Source organism: Hyla sarda, unplaced genomic scaffold, assembly GCF_029499605.1.
Source record: "Hyla sarda isolate aHylSar1 unplaced genomic scaffold, aHylSar1.hap1 scaffold_181, whole genome shotgun sequence".
Taxonomy (NCBI): Eukaryota; Metazoa; Chordata; class Amphibia; order Anura; family Hylidae; genus Hyla; species Hyla sarda.
The window spans coordinates 125,425-137,814 of record NW_026608456.1 but is presented as its reverse complement, the minus strand read 5'-3'; the positions used below and the strand labels follow the sequence as shown (position 1 = coordinate 137,814).

Here is a 12,390-nt window from a genome sequence, read left to right as displayed (position 1 = left end):
AAGTATAGATCTCAAAGTCTGTGCACAGAATTTAGCAAGGGCCTCGCACCTTCTGATGCATCAGGTAGGTGCACAATAGCATAGCCTAACCCTCTGTACTTTGGTCTATATTGATGCGGGACATAGACAGCCAGCTGATGACCAATCCATTAGTGCAATGGATGGCTGGAAGCATTTGTCTTTGCCTTTGCAATACCACAGAAGCAATGCATGGTCAATGTACAGCAATGACACACCTGTGTGAACAGCCAGGAGACCCCCCCCCATGTTATGTTACATAGTTACATAGTTAGTACGGTCGAAAAAAGACATATGTCCATCAAGTTCAACCAGGGAATTAAGGGGTAGGGGTGTGGCGCGATATTGGGGAAGGGATGAGATTTTATATTTCTTCATAAGCATTAATCTTATTTTGTCAATTAGGAACATTCAGCACCCACCCGCTATCAAGGCAGCTGCCTATCATGTCATGCCCTACCTGCACAGGTGTGCTGGCTACTCAAATGATCCAATTAAGGAGGCCATTTAGTCAGCAGCAGCAGAAGTCCTGTGCCTGGACGCTCCAACAGCGGCCAGACACAAGCAGAAGCAGAAGCAGCAGAAGCAGCAGCAGCACCACCTTTTGTTTTTTGGCTGCAGCAGCAGCAGCAAGGCCCACAGGGCTGGCTAGCTAGCAAGCAGGTAGCAATGAAAGTAGGAATCTTTCTTTTTAACCCTGTAAGGGGGTGGTGCACTGTACCCGAAGATACTGCCATATCGGGTCAATGCATAGGGCGACGGAAGCAAGCTTCGAAATCGGCCCCCGTTCTCAAAAATCCATTTAATATATGGTCCCCAGATAGGGGACGTATCAGATATTAAACTGATAAGAACAGATACTACACTTGATCTTAGCCAAAAGGCCGAGAAGCGATAACCGTGAAAGGGGCGGGCCCAACAAGGTCCCCTTCATGGGCACTATCACTGCTTGCTGTCAGGGAGGCTGCCAGACAATTTTCCATGCACACTCTGGGCTGGGGGGCAGTCAACCACCAGTACACACAGCAGAACCTAAACCCATACCATTATTGCTAAGCAGCAAGACAGGGGCCCATTGCACTCCCACGGGGCCTTTTTAAATGCAATCCATAACCCGGATTTGCCAGGAACCCTTCTTACTCCTCCTACTTGCATGTGACACTGGGCTTAGGATCTGCATAGGAAACACACACACAAGCACACACCTACCTTTGTTGCCTGCAGATGCCTCCTTGGCTGTCCCCAAACGGTATCAAACCAACACCCACGGGAAGCTGTAAGCATAGAGGACATGCCTGCACCCCATTGGACTTACCTGTGTGGGTTAAATCCGGGTTATTTGACAACCTATGGCGGTGATGGTTCTGCTCAGGCAGAGCAGTGCTGATGCTCCTCATAAAGCTGTCGCTGCTGTGAAGGTTCTAGGTGACATCACAAATCCCTATGGTTACATACACAACAAAGCTGGGTTGTTGTTGTTTACACTCTGCAAGGCCTGTGGAAGTGAGTGACATCATAGCACTGTAGTTCTGAGGGTTCTAGATGGATGCAACAATCTCCTGTTGCTTCTATGAAGGCCATAATAGACGACATCACCAAACAGCTCCATAGTCACATACACAGCAAAGGAGAGATGTTGTTTACACCTAGTGATGTCAGTGGTATTGAGTGACATCACAGCACAGTGCTAAGGCTCCTGGGCCTGGACACAGCAGCGGCTGCAATATCTCAACGGAGAATACGTTTATATATATGTGTGTGTGTGCGCGTATATATATATATATATATATATATATATATATATATATATATATATATTTCTCCGCCGAAATCACTTTTAAACCCATTTCCACCTTTTTTTCCCTTCTCTTCCTCTTACTTTTTTTTCACGTTTTTTTACGTTTTTCTCCTTTTCGCCTCTTTTCTGGGCGTATTATTCTTCTTTTTCTTCTTTTTTTTCGTCTAATGCATACCCCATCAGTGCAGCAATGCTTATTCAATACCGCCAGCAGATGGAGACACTGGGGGATAATTTTCTAAGGATTTATACTGATTTTTCCTGTCTGAATTTGTCGCACAGAAAGTTGCAGGCCAAATATGTGTGACATTTCTGCGACTTTAGCTTCTAGAGCATTTTTACAACATTATACATAGGTGCTGAATACATAAAAAGCGACTGTTCAGCGACAGACAAGTCGCATCGGCTGAAAGTAGGCCAGAATGTCAGTCCATGTTGGAGCAGGTTTAGATACAGTCTAAAGTATAGATCTCAAAGTCTGTGCACAGAATTTAGCAAGGGCCTCGCACCTTCTGATGCATCAGGTAGGTGCACAATAGCATAGCCTAACCCTCTGTACTTTGGTCTATATTGATGCGGGACATAGACAGCCAGCTGATGACCAATCCATTAGTGCAATGGATGGCTGGAAGCATTTGTCTTTGCCTTTGCAATACCACAGAAGCAATGCATGGTCAATGTACAGCAATGACACACCTGTGTGAACAGCCAGGAGACCCCCCCCATGTTATGTTACATAGTTACATAGTTAGTACGGTCGAAAAAAGACATATGTCCATCAAGTTCAACCAGGGAATTAAGGGGTAGGGGTGTGGCGCGATATTGGGGAAGGGATGAGATTTTATATTTCTTCATAAGCATTAATCTTATTTTGTCAATTAGGAACATTCAGCACCCACCCGCTATCAAGGCAGCTGCCTATCATGTCATGCCCTACCTGCACAGGTGTGCTGGCTACTCAAATGATCCAATTAAGGAGGCCATTTAGTCAGCAGCAGCAGAAGTCCTGTGCCTGGACGCTCCAACAGCGGCCAGACACAAGCAGAAGCAGAAGCAGCAGAAGCAGCAGCAGCACCACCTTTTGTTTTTTGGCTGCAGCGGCAGCAGCAAGGCCCACAGGGCTGGCTAGCTGGCTAGCCAGCAAGCAGGTAGCAATGAAAGTAGGAATCTTTCTTTTTAACCCTGTAAGGGGGTGGTGCACTGTACCCGAAGATACTGCCATATCGGGTCAATGCATAGGGCGACGGAAGCAAGCTTCGAAATCGGCCCCCGTTCTCAAAAATCCATTTAATATATGGTCCCCAGATAGGGGACGTATCAGATATTAAACTGATAAGAACAGATACTACACTTGATCTTAGCCAAAAGGCCGAGAAGCGATAACCGTGAAAGGGGCGGGCCCAACAAGGTCCCCTTCATGGGCACTATCACTGCTTGCTGTCAGGGAGGCTGCCAGACAATTTTCCATGCACACTCTGGGCTGGGGGGCAGTCAACCACCAGTACACACAGCAGAACCTAAACCCATACCATTATTGCTAAGCAGCAAGACAGGGGCCCATTGCACTCCCACGGGGCCTTTTTAAATGCAATCCATAACCCGGATTTGCCAGGAACCCTTCTTACTCCTCCTACTTGCATGTGACACTGGGCTTAGGATCTGCATAGGAAACACACACACAAGCACACACCTACCTTTGTTGCCTGCAGATGCCTCCTTGGCTGTCCCCAAACGGTATCAAACCAACACCCACGGGAAGCTGTAAGCATAGAGGACATGCCTGCACCCCATTGGACTTACCTGTGTGGGTTAAATCCGGGTTATTTGACAACCTATGGCGGTGATGGTTCTGCTCAGGCAGAGCAGTGCTGATGCTCCTCATAAAGCTGTCGCTGCTGTGAAGGTTCTAGGTGACATCACAAATCCCTATGGTTACATACACAACAAAGCTGGGTTGTTGTTGTTTACACTCTGCAAGGCCTGTGGAAGTGAGTGACATCATAGCACTGTAGTTCTGAGGGTTCTAGATGGATGCAACAATCTCCTGTTGCTTCTATGAAGGCCATAATAGACGACATCACCAAACAGCTCCATAGTCACATACACAGCAAAGGAGAGATGTTGTTTACACCTAGTGATGTCAGTGGTATTGAGTGACATCACAGCACAGTGCTAAGGCTCCTGGGCCTGGACACAGCAGCGGCTGCAATATCTCAACGGAGAATACGTTTATATATATGTGTGTGTGTGCGCGTATATATATATATATATATATATATATATATATATATATATATTTCTCCGCCGAAATCACTTTTAAACCCATTTCCACCTTTTTTTCCCTTCTCTTCCTCTTACTTTTTTTTCACGTTTTTTTACGTTTTTCTCCTTTTCGCCTCTTTTCTGGGCGTATTATTCTTCTTTTTCTTCTTTTTTTTCGTCTAATGCATACCCCATCAGTGCAGCAATGCTTATTCAATACCGCCAGCAGATGGAGACACTGGGGGATAATTTTCTAAGGATTTATACTGATTTTTCCTGTCTGAATTTGTCGCACAGAAAGTTGCAGGCCAAATATGTGTGACATTTCTGCGACTTTAGCTTCTAGAGCATTTTTACAACATTATACATAGGTGCTGAATACATAAAAAGTGACTGTTCAGCGACAGACAAGTCGCATCGGCTGAAAGTAGGCCAGAATGTCAGTCCATGTTGGAGCAGGTTTAGATACAGTCTAAAGTATAGATCTCAAAGTCTGTGCACAGAATTTAGCAAGGGCCTCGCACCTTCTGATGCATCAGGTAGGTGCACAATAGCATAGCCTAACCCTCTGTACTTTGGTCTATATTGATGCGGGACATAGACAGCCAGCTGATGACCAATCCATTAGTGCAATGGATGGCTGGAAGCATTTGTCTTTGCCTTTGCAATACCACAGAAGCAATGCATGGTCAATGTACAGCAATGACACACCTGTGTGAACAGCCAGGAGACCCCCCCCATGTTATGTTACATAGTTACATAGTTAGTACGGTCGAAAAAAGATATATGTCCATCAAGTTCAACCAGGGAATTAAGGGGTAGGGGTGTGGCGCGATATTGGGGAAGGGATGAGATTTTATATTTCTTCATAAGCATTAATCTTATTTTGTCAATTAGGAACATTCAGCACCCACCCGCTATCAAGGCAGCTGCCTATCATGTCATGCCCTACCTGCACAGGTGTGCTGGCTACTCAAATGATCCAATTAAGGAGGCCATTTAGTCAGCAGCAGCAGAAGTCCTGTGCCTGGACGCTCCAACAGCGGCCAGACACAAGCAGAAGCAGAAGAAGCAGCAGCAGCACCAGCACCACCTTTTGTTTTTTGGCTGCAGCAGCAGCAGCAAGGCCCACAGGGCTGGCTAGCTGGCTAGCCAGCAAGCAGGTAGCAATGAAAGTAGGAATCTTTCTTTTTAACCCTGTAAGGGGGTGGTGCACTGTACCCGAAGATACTGCCATATCGGGTCAATGCATAGGGCGACGGAAGCAAGCTTCGAAATCGGCCCCCGTTCTCAAAAATCCATTTAATATATGGTCCCCAGATAGGGGACGTATCAGATATTAAACTGATAAGAACAGATACTACACTTGATCTTAGCCAAAAGGCCGAGAAGCGATAACCGTGAAAGGGGCGGGCCCAACAAGGTCCCCTTCATGGGCACTATCACTGCTTGCTGTCAGGGAGGCTGCCAGACAATTTTCCATGCACACTCTGGGCTGGGGGGCAGTCAACCACCAGTACACACAGCAGAACCTAAACCCATACCATTATTGCTAAGCAGCAAGACAGGGGCCCATTGCACTCCCACGGGGCCTTTTTAAATGCAATCCATAACCCGGATTTGCCAGGAACCCTTCTTACTCCTCCTACTTGCATGTGACACTGGGCTTAGGATCTGCATAGGAAACACACACACAAGCACACACCTACCTTTGTTGCCTGCAGATGCCTCCTTGGCTGTCCCCAAACGGTATCAAACCAACACCCACGGGAAGCTGTAAGCATAGAGGACATGCCTGCACCCCATTGGACTTACCTGTGTGGGTTAAATCCGGGTTATTTGACAACCTATGGCGGTGATGGTTCTGCTCAGGCAGAGCAGTGCTGATGCTCCTCATAAAGCTGTCGCTGCTGTGAAGGTTCTAGGTGACATCACAAATCCCTATGGTTACATACACAACAAAGCTGGGTTGTTGTTGTTTACACTCTGCAAGGCCTGTGGAAGTGAGTGACATCATAGCACTGTAGTTCTGAGGGTTCTAGATGGATGCAACAATCTCCTGTTGCTTCTATGAAGGCCATAATAGACGACATCACCAAACAGCTCCATAGTCACATACACAGCAAAGGAGAGATGTTGTTTACACCTAGTGATGTCAGTGGTATTGAGTGACATCACAGCACAGTGCTAAGGCTCCTGGGCCTGGACACAGCAGCGGCTGCAATATCTCAACGGAGAATACGTTTATATATATGTGTGTGTGTGCGCGTATATATATATATATATATATATATATATATATATATATATATTTCTCCGCCGAAATCACTTTTAAACCCATTTCCACCTTTTTTTCCCTTCTCTTCCTCTTACTTTTTTTTCACGTTTTTTTACGTTTTTCTCCTTTTCGCCTCTTTTCTGGGCGTATTATTCTTCTTTTTCTTCTTTTTTTTCGTCTAATGCATACCCCATCAGTGCAGCAATGCTTATTCAATACCGCCAGCAGAATTAGACACTGGGGGATAATTTTCTAAGGATTTATACTGATTTTTCCTGTCTGAATTTGTCGCACAGAAAGTTGCAGGCCAAATATGTGTGACATTTCTGCGACTTTAGCTTCTAGAGCATTTTTACAACATTATACATAGGTGCTGAATACATAAAAAGCGACTGTTCAGCGACAGACAAGTCGCATCGGCTGAAAGTAGGCCAGAATGTCAGTCCATGTTGGAGCAGGTTTAGATACAGTCTAAAGTATAGATCTCAAAGTCTGTGCACAGAATTTAGCAAGGGCCTCGCACCTTCTGATGCATCAGGTAGGTGCACAATAGCATAGCCTAACCCTCTGTACTTTGGTCTATATTGATGCGGGACATAGACAGCCAGCTGATGACCAATCCATTAGTGCAATGGATGGCTGGAAGCATTTGTCTTTGCCTTTGCAATACCACAGAAGCAATGCATGGTCAATGTACAGCAATGACACACCTGTGTGAACAGCCAGGAGACCCCCCCCATGTTATGTTACATAGTTACATAGTTAGTACGGTCGAAAAAAGACATATGTCCATCAAGTTCAACCAGGGAATTAAGGGGTAGGGGTGTGGCGCGATATTGGGGAAGGGATGAGATTTTATATTTCTTCATAAGCATTAATCTTATTTTGTCAATTAGGAACATTCAGCACCCACCCGCTATCAAGGCAGCTGCCTATCATGTCATGCCCTACCTGCACAGGTGTGCTGGCTACTCAAATGATCCAATTAAGGAGGCCATTTAGTCAGCAGCAGCAGAAGTCCTGTGCCTGGACGCTCCAACAGCGGCCAGACACAAGCAGAAGCAGAAGCAGCAGAAGCAGCAGCAGCACCACCTTTTGTTTTTTGGCTGCAGCAGCAGCAGCAAGGCCCACAGGGCTGGCTAGCTGGCTAGCCAGCAAGCAGGTAGCAATGAAAGTAGGAATCTTTCTTTTTAACCCTGTAAGGGGGTGGTGCACTGTACCCGAAGATACTGCCATATCGGGTCAATGCATAGGGCGACGGAAGCAAGCTTCGAAATCGGCCCCCGTTCTCAAAAATCCATTTAATATATGGTCCCCAGATAGGGGACGTATCAGATATTAAACTGATAAGAACAGATAAGGTTTCAACAAAATTTTATTGAATAAATAAGAAACCATACAAAATTTAAAATGCAAAATAATAAAAGGTTCACAAAAGTTTTAAAATACAAATAATAAAACCAGTAATAAAAGGAGAAAAAATAAAAATGGCAGGATAAAACATTATACAAATGTCATAAAAACTGATTATACTGTTATTTCGTTCCATAGAGGCAGACACCACATGGATGCTGCCTCGCTGGCCCCCAACTGTTTCTTGTCTCTTAGGTAATAGATGTACATCTCACTCAGGGCCAGCTTTATACAGTTTTTAACATCAATAAAATCATGTTTAAAAAGTAAGATGTTCCTAACTTTCCAGATGGCATTTTTAAAACAATTAATAATCATCCAGCAGATCATCTGCTGTTTAAAATTGGGGCAGTTAAAAAGACCGTAAAAGACACATTCGTGATTAAAATCTTTTAGGCCGCAGGCCCACTTCAAAAGTGGGCCTACCTTCCTCCAAAGCTCCCGTGCAAAAGGGCAGTTCCAAAATATGTGCAGCACCGTTTCGTCCACTCCGCAGCCATCTCTCGGGCACTTGGCTCTCGCCACCAGTCCTCGCCTGTGCTGAAACTCACGAGTAGGGAGGCACTGGTGGACGATTGCCCAGGCAAGATCCCTGTGTACATTCGCCAGAAACTTCCCGTACACGTTCCGCCATACCTTTTTGGATCTTGCCTGTGTGAAATTGGACACTGCCAGGGTAACCTCACTCCGCCTGAGGACCTTTGATACCTTTCTCTGGTCCCCCAGTATGTCAGGCTCCAAATCTTGGAGACCTAGGAGCCTGACTGTCTTTTCCAACACCACATAATGTTTTGGGGGACACAGAAGCACCGGAGCGTTCAGAGGGATGCGCAACCATCTTTTAAAAACCATGCCCGCAGCGTACCTTAAAAAGCAGCTAAAAATGCCATCGGATTTAATAATTTTAAAACAGAAACAGAAATACTTTATGTAAAAGAAAGTAAAAAGGTTAGGAACATCTTTCCCGCCATTATCTTTACTTTTGTACATAAAATCACGCTTTAATTTCTCCATTTTTGAACCCCATAAAAAAGTAAAAACAATTCTAGTTACTTTTTTAATGTATAAAATAGATGGAGGAAATACCATGGCAATGTATAGCATAATAGGGAGTAAAACCATCTTTATTATTAAAATCTTCCCCTCCATGGTAAGGTTTCTAAGATTCCACATTAAAATCTTCTTCTCCATCTTAGCTATAGCTGAATCCCAGTTAGGGCTCCCATCATTGACCTGGTTAAAAACAATACCTAAAACTTTAATTTGATCCTGTTGCATTGTGACTCCTGGGGTGATGGATGAATCCCAGGAGCCAATATAAAAACAGTCACATTTATCTGTGTTTAGCTTAAAACCAGAGACCTCGCAGAAATAGCTGGTGTTCCTCAATGCCCCCCTCATGGATGGAGAGTCCGGGCACAGTATGGTGACATCATCCATGTACCCCAACACCTTTAGATGGGTCCCTCCTCCACCAGGTATCGGTACGCCTCTTACTACCCGGTCTTTTCTGAGGAGGGCCATCAGTGGTTCGATTGCGCAAATAAAAAGGAGTGGGGACAGGGGGCAGCCCTGTTTGACACCTGATAAAAGAGGAACACCGCTGGTTAAAAAGCCATTAACAGAGACTTGACTAAAACAGGATCGGTATAAAAGCATGATTCGGCTTAAAATCGTTTCAGGCACTGCCATCTTTTTAAGAACTAAAAACAGGTATTCATGGGAGACCCTATCAAAGGCTTTTTCAAAGTCTAAGGATAAAATTGCTACAGTTTGATTTCTATCCTTAAAATACCATAAAACATCTCTTAAAATATTTAGGGATTCAGCTATAGACCTTCCAGGTACCCCACAAACCTGATTTGGGTGAATTAATTTATGAATAAAAGGTTTAAAACGGACAGCTAATAACTTGGCTAAAACTTTATAATCAACATTTAAAAGTGTGATGGGGCGCCAATTTTTTAGCATATCCTTTTCACCCTTTTTAAAAAGTAATGATACAATCCCCCTCCTCCAGGAAGGGGGAAGTTCATTAACAATAAAAGTTTCTTTATACAATAAAACCATATCATCCTTTAAAATATCCCAAAAAGCTAAATAAAATTCGATGGGTAAACCATCTTCCCCAGGGGCCTTCCCACTAGAAAAACTTTTAAAAACAAATAAAAGTTCATCTAAGTTAAGATCACGGGATAAAACCTCCTGGTCTAAAACATCTAGCTTAAAATCAAGGGAATTAAGAACATGTTCTAAAAAGGATGGATTAAGATCTTTCTTATTAAAAAGAAGCTGGTAGAAGTTAAAAACTGCATCTAACATGCCTTTTGGAGTGGATTCACCCTCAAGGTTTTGGATGATATCCCTCCTATTCATCACTTTTTTAAAAAAGAAACGGGAACATTTCTCGCCCTCCTCCAGGTGCTGCACATGTGAGTTAAAAATGATTTGTTTCCCTTTCTTTTCTATGGCATGTTTTATTTCAGTTTTAAGGTTTAAAATATCATTTTCTACATCCATACCAGCTTCTTTCAATTTAAAAAGTACATTTAAACGCATGTTAAGAACATAAAACCACTGTTTTTCCATTTTTGCCTTCTTCTTACCTGCTTTGATAAAAAAAAATCTGATTTTAGATTTGGTGCCCTCCCACCAGTGCAGCATAGGCTCGTGGGGTTTTCTTTGTGATTGCCAGCATTGGTAGGTCCGCACAAACTCCTCTTTTATCTCAGGGTCCTCTAGGAGTGTGGTGTTTAATCTCCAGAGGCCCCTTTTTGCTTTTTGCTCCCCCTCTAGCTCCAGGCCCACCAAGAGGAGCTTATGATCAGAGAAGATATTCTGCTCGAGCGTGCATTTCAGGGGTTTAAAAGCTCTAGAGGAAAAAATAAAATCGATTCTGGAGCTCACTCTTCCATTGGACCATGTGGCGCCTGGGTCCTCCGGCAAGAGATCCTTCCAGCAATCTTTCAAATTAAAATCATCAATAAAATTTTTAAGCAGGTAAGAAGTGCGGTCTTTACGATTAATATCCCCACCCTGCCGGTGTTCCCCATCACGTATGCAGTTAAAATCACCTCCCACCAGCAGGGGGGAAGACCCAACACAAAACAGTGGTAAAATTTCAAATAGTTCTGCCCGCTCCTGTTTATCAGGAGGGGCATACACATTTAAAACACGAATTAAAAGTCCATTAAAATATAGATGAATTAAAAGAGCTCTGCCAGGCACAATCTCAGTTACTGTATGAATAGAAAAGGACTGGCCTCGGCAGAGCAGCCCAACACCCACAGAACGACAGTCATTTGCACCGGACCATATGGATGGGCCCAGCTTCCAGTCTTCTTTTAAGTCTTTATAGTCCATTTTACTAGGGATTCCACATTCTTGTAGCAGGCAAAGGTCAAAGTCACATGTCTCTAGATAAGAAAATAAAGCAGCCCTGCGATCAGGGCTCTTTAAGGACCTCACATTGAGTGAGGCAATTTTTACAGGGATAGGCATAGTTTATGGAGAGTCCGTGCTTGGAGAATCAAAGTCAATAATAAGCTGCGTACCGTCATCCCCCGCCTGCGGGGTCATCAGCTCCTTGATGTTCTGAGGGTCGGAGCTTGAGATCGATGATGCCCCGACCCTGAGCTCGCTCTCGTCCGAACTACGGCACGCCGCTTTCCTTTGAATGTCTTCCTCTTCTTCTTCTCTTTGTCTTTTAAATGTCACACTGCTGTCCATATCCTCTGTGTTGCTCTCACTCGATGTAATCTCTGGCCCCCGGCTGATGGATCTGCGTCTTCTTTCATCATTTGACGACTGGAACTGCTGCACAGGGGCCTGTGAGGCCTCTTTTCCGGAACCTTTGCCGCTACCTTGGGAAGTTTTCATCGCTTGTTCCCCAGCAAGCGTTGCTGAGGACTGTTGCTCCAACTTCCCCATCGATCGACGATGGCCAGTTTTACCCACCGGGTCCACTGCTGGCGGGGCAGCAAACCCTGGTTTGGCGCCACTTGTCTTCTTGGCCCTGTCCTGTATAGGCGGAGTAACAGGACCGGGCTCAGACCTGGCCACCTGGCTCCCCTTCCGGCGGGCTTTCACCGGGGCCTCTTCGTCCGGAGCAGGGCGACCCTGGGCCAAGCCAGTACCTGGCTTATGCTGCAATTTTGGGTCCACTTTTGCCCCCACCGAGGCCCGTCGGCTGCCACCCGCCACAGGTGAGCCCCCTTCAGAAGTTTCGGCGGGCTCTTGAGCCAGGTAGGAAGTCGATCGACGTCTTTCAATTTCCCGGGCAGTAAACTCGATCACCCGCCCGGGCTTCGTGGAATCCCCATGGCCTCCCCCTAGCACTACCACCGGTGGGCCCCCCGATGGAGCACCAGAGGTCTTGGGCCTGGACCCATCAGTACCTGCCATCTGGGGTTTGGGCATCTTAAAAAAGGACGTCTTTTGTCCTGTCCCCTCTTTGGGTGGGCCCAGCCTTGACCCACCCATCGTAGTTTTTGCTTTATGGGGACAGGAATTAAAATCGTGATTTTCCTCTCCGCAGAGGTTGCACCTTATCGTATGGCTACATCTTGAGGCTATGTGACCTTCTTGGCCACACCTATTGCAGCGAATCACACGCTCCGCG

General features: G+C 45.3%; 4 non-coding genes across 4 annotated transcripts; all 4 read right to left on the bottom strand.

The window, feature by feature from the left end:
* Positions 1 to 723: 723 nt before the first annotated feature.
* On the bottom strand, positions 724 to 914 carry LOC130314362 (U2 spliceosomal RNA). The gene has a single exon (XR_008862068.1). It is a non-coding gene; the product is annotated as a U2 spliceosomal RNA (small nuclear RNA).
* A 2,092-nt stretch (positions 915 to 3,006) lies between these two features.
* LOC130314361 (U2 spliceosomal RNA) lies at positions 3,007 to 3,197 on the bottom strand. The gene has a single exon (XR_008862067.1). It is a non-coding gene; the product is annotated as a U2 spliceosomal RNA (small nuclear RNA).
* Positions 3,198 to 5,283: 2,086 nt separating this feature from the next.
* LOC130314360 (U2 spliceosomal RNA) lies at positions 5,284 to 5,474 on the bottom strand. Its single transcript, XR_008862066.1, has one exon. It is a non-coding gene; the product is annotated as a U2 spliceosomal RNA (small nuclear RNA).
* Positions 5,475 to 7,560: 2,086 nt separating this feature from the next.
* Positions 7,561 to 7,746, bottom strand: LOC130314305 (U2 spliceosomal RNA). Its single transcript, XR_008862029.1, has one exon. It is a non-coding gene; the product is annotated as a U2 spliceosomal RNA (small nuclear RNA).
* Positions 7,747 to 12,390: the final 4,644 nt, after the last annotated feature.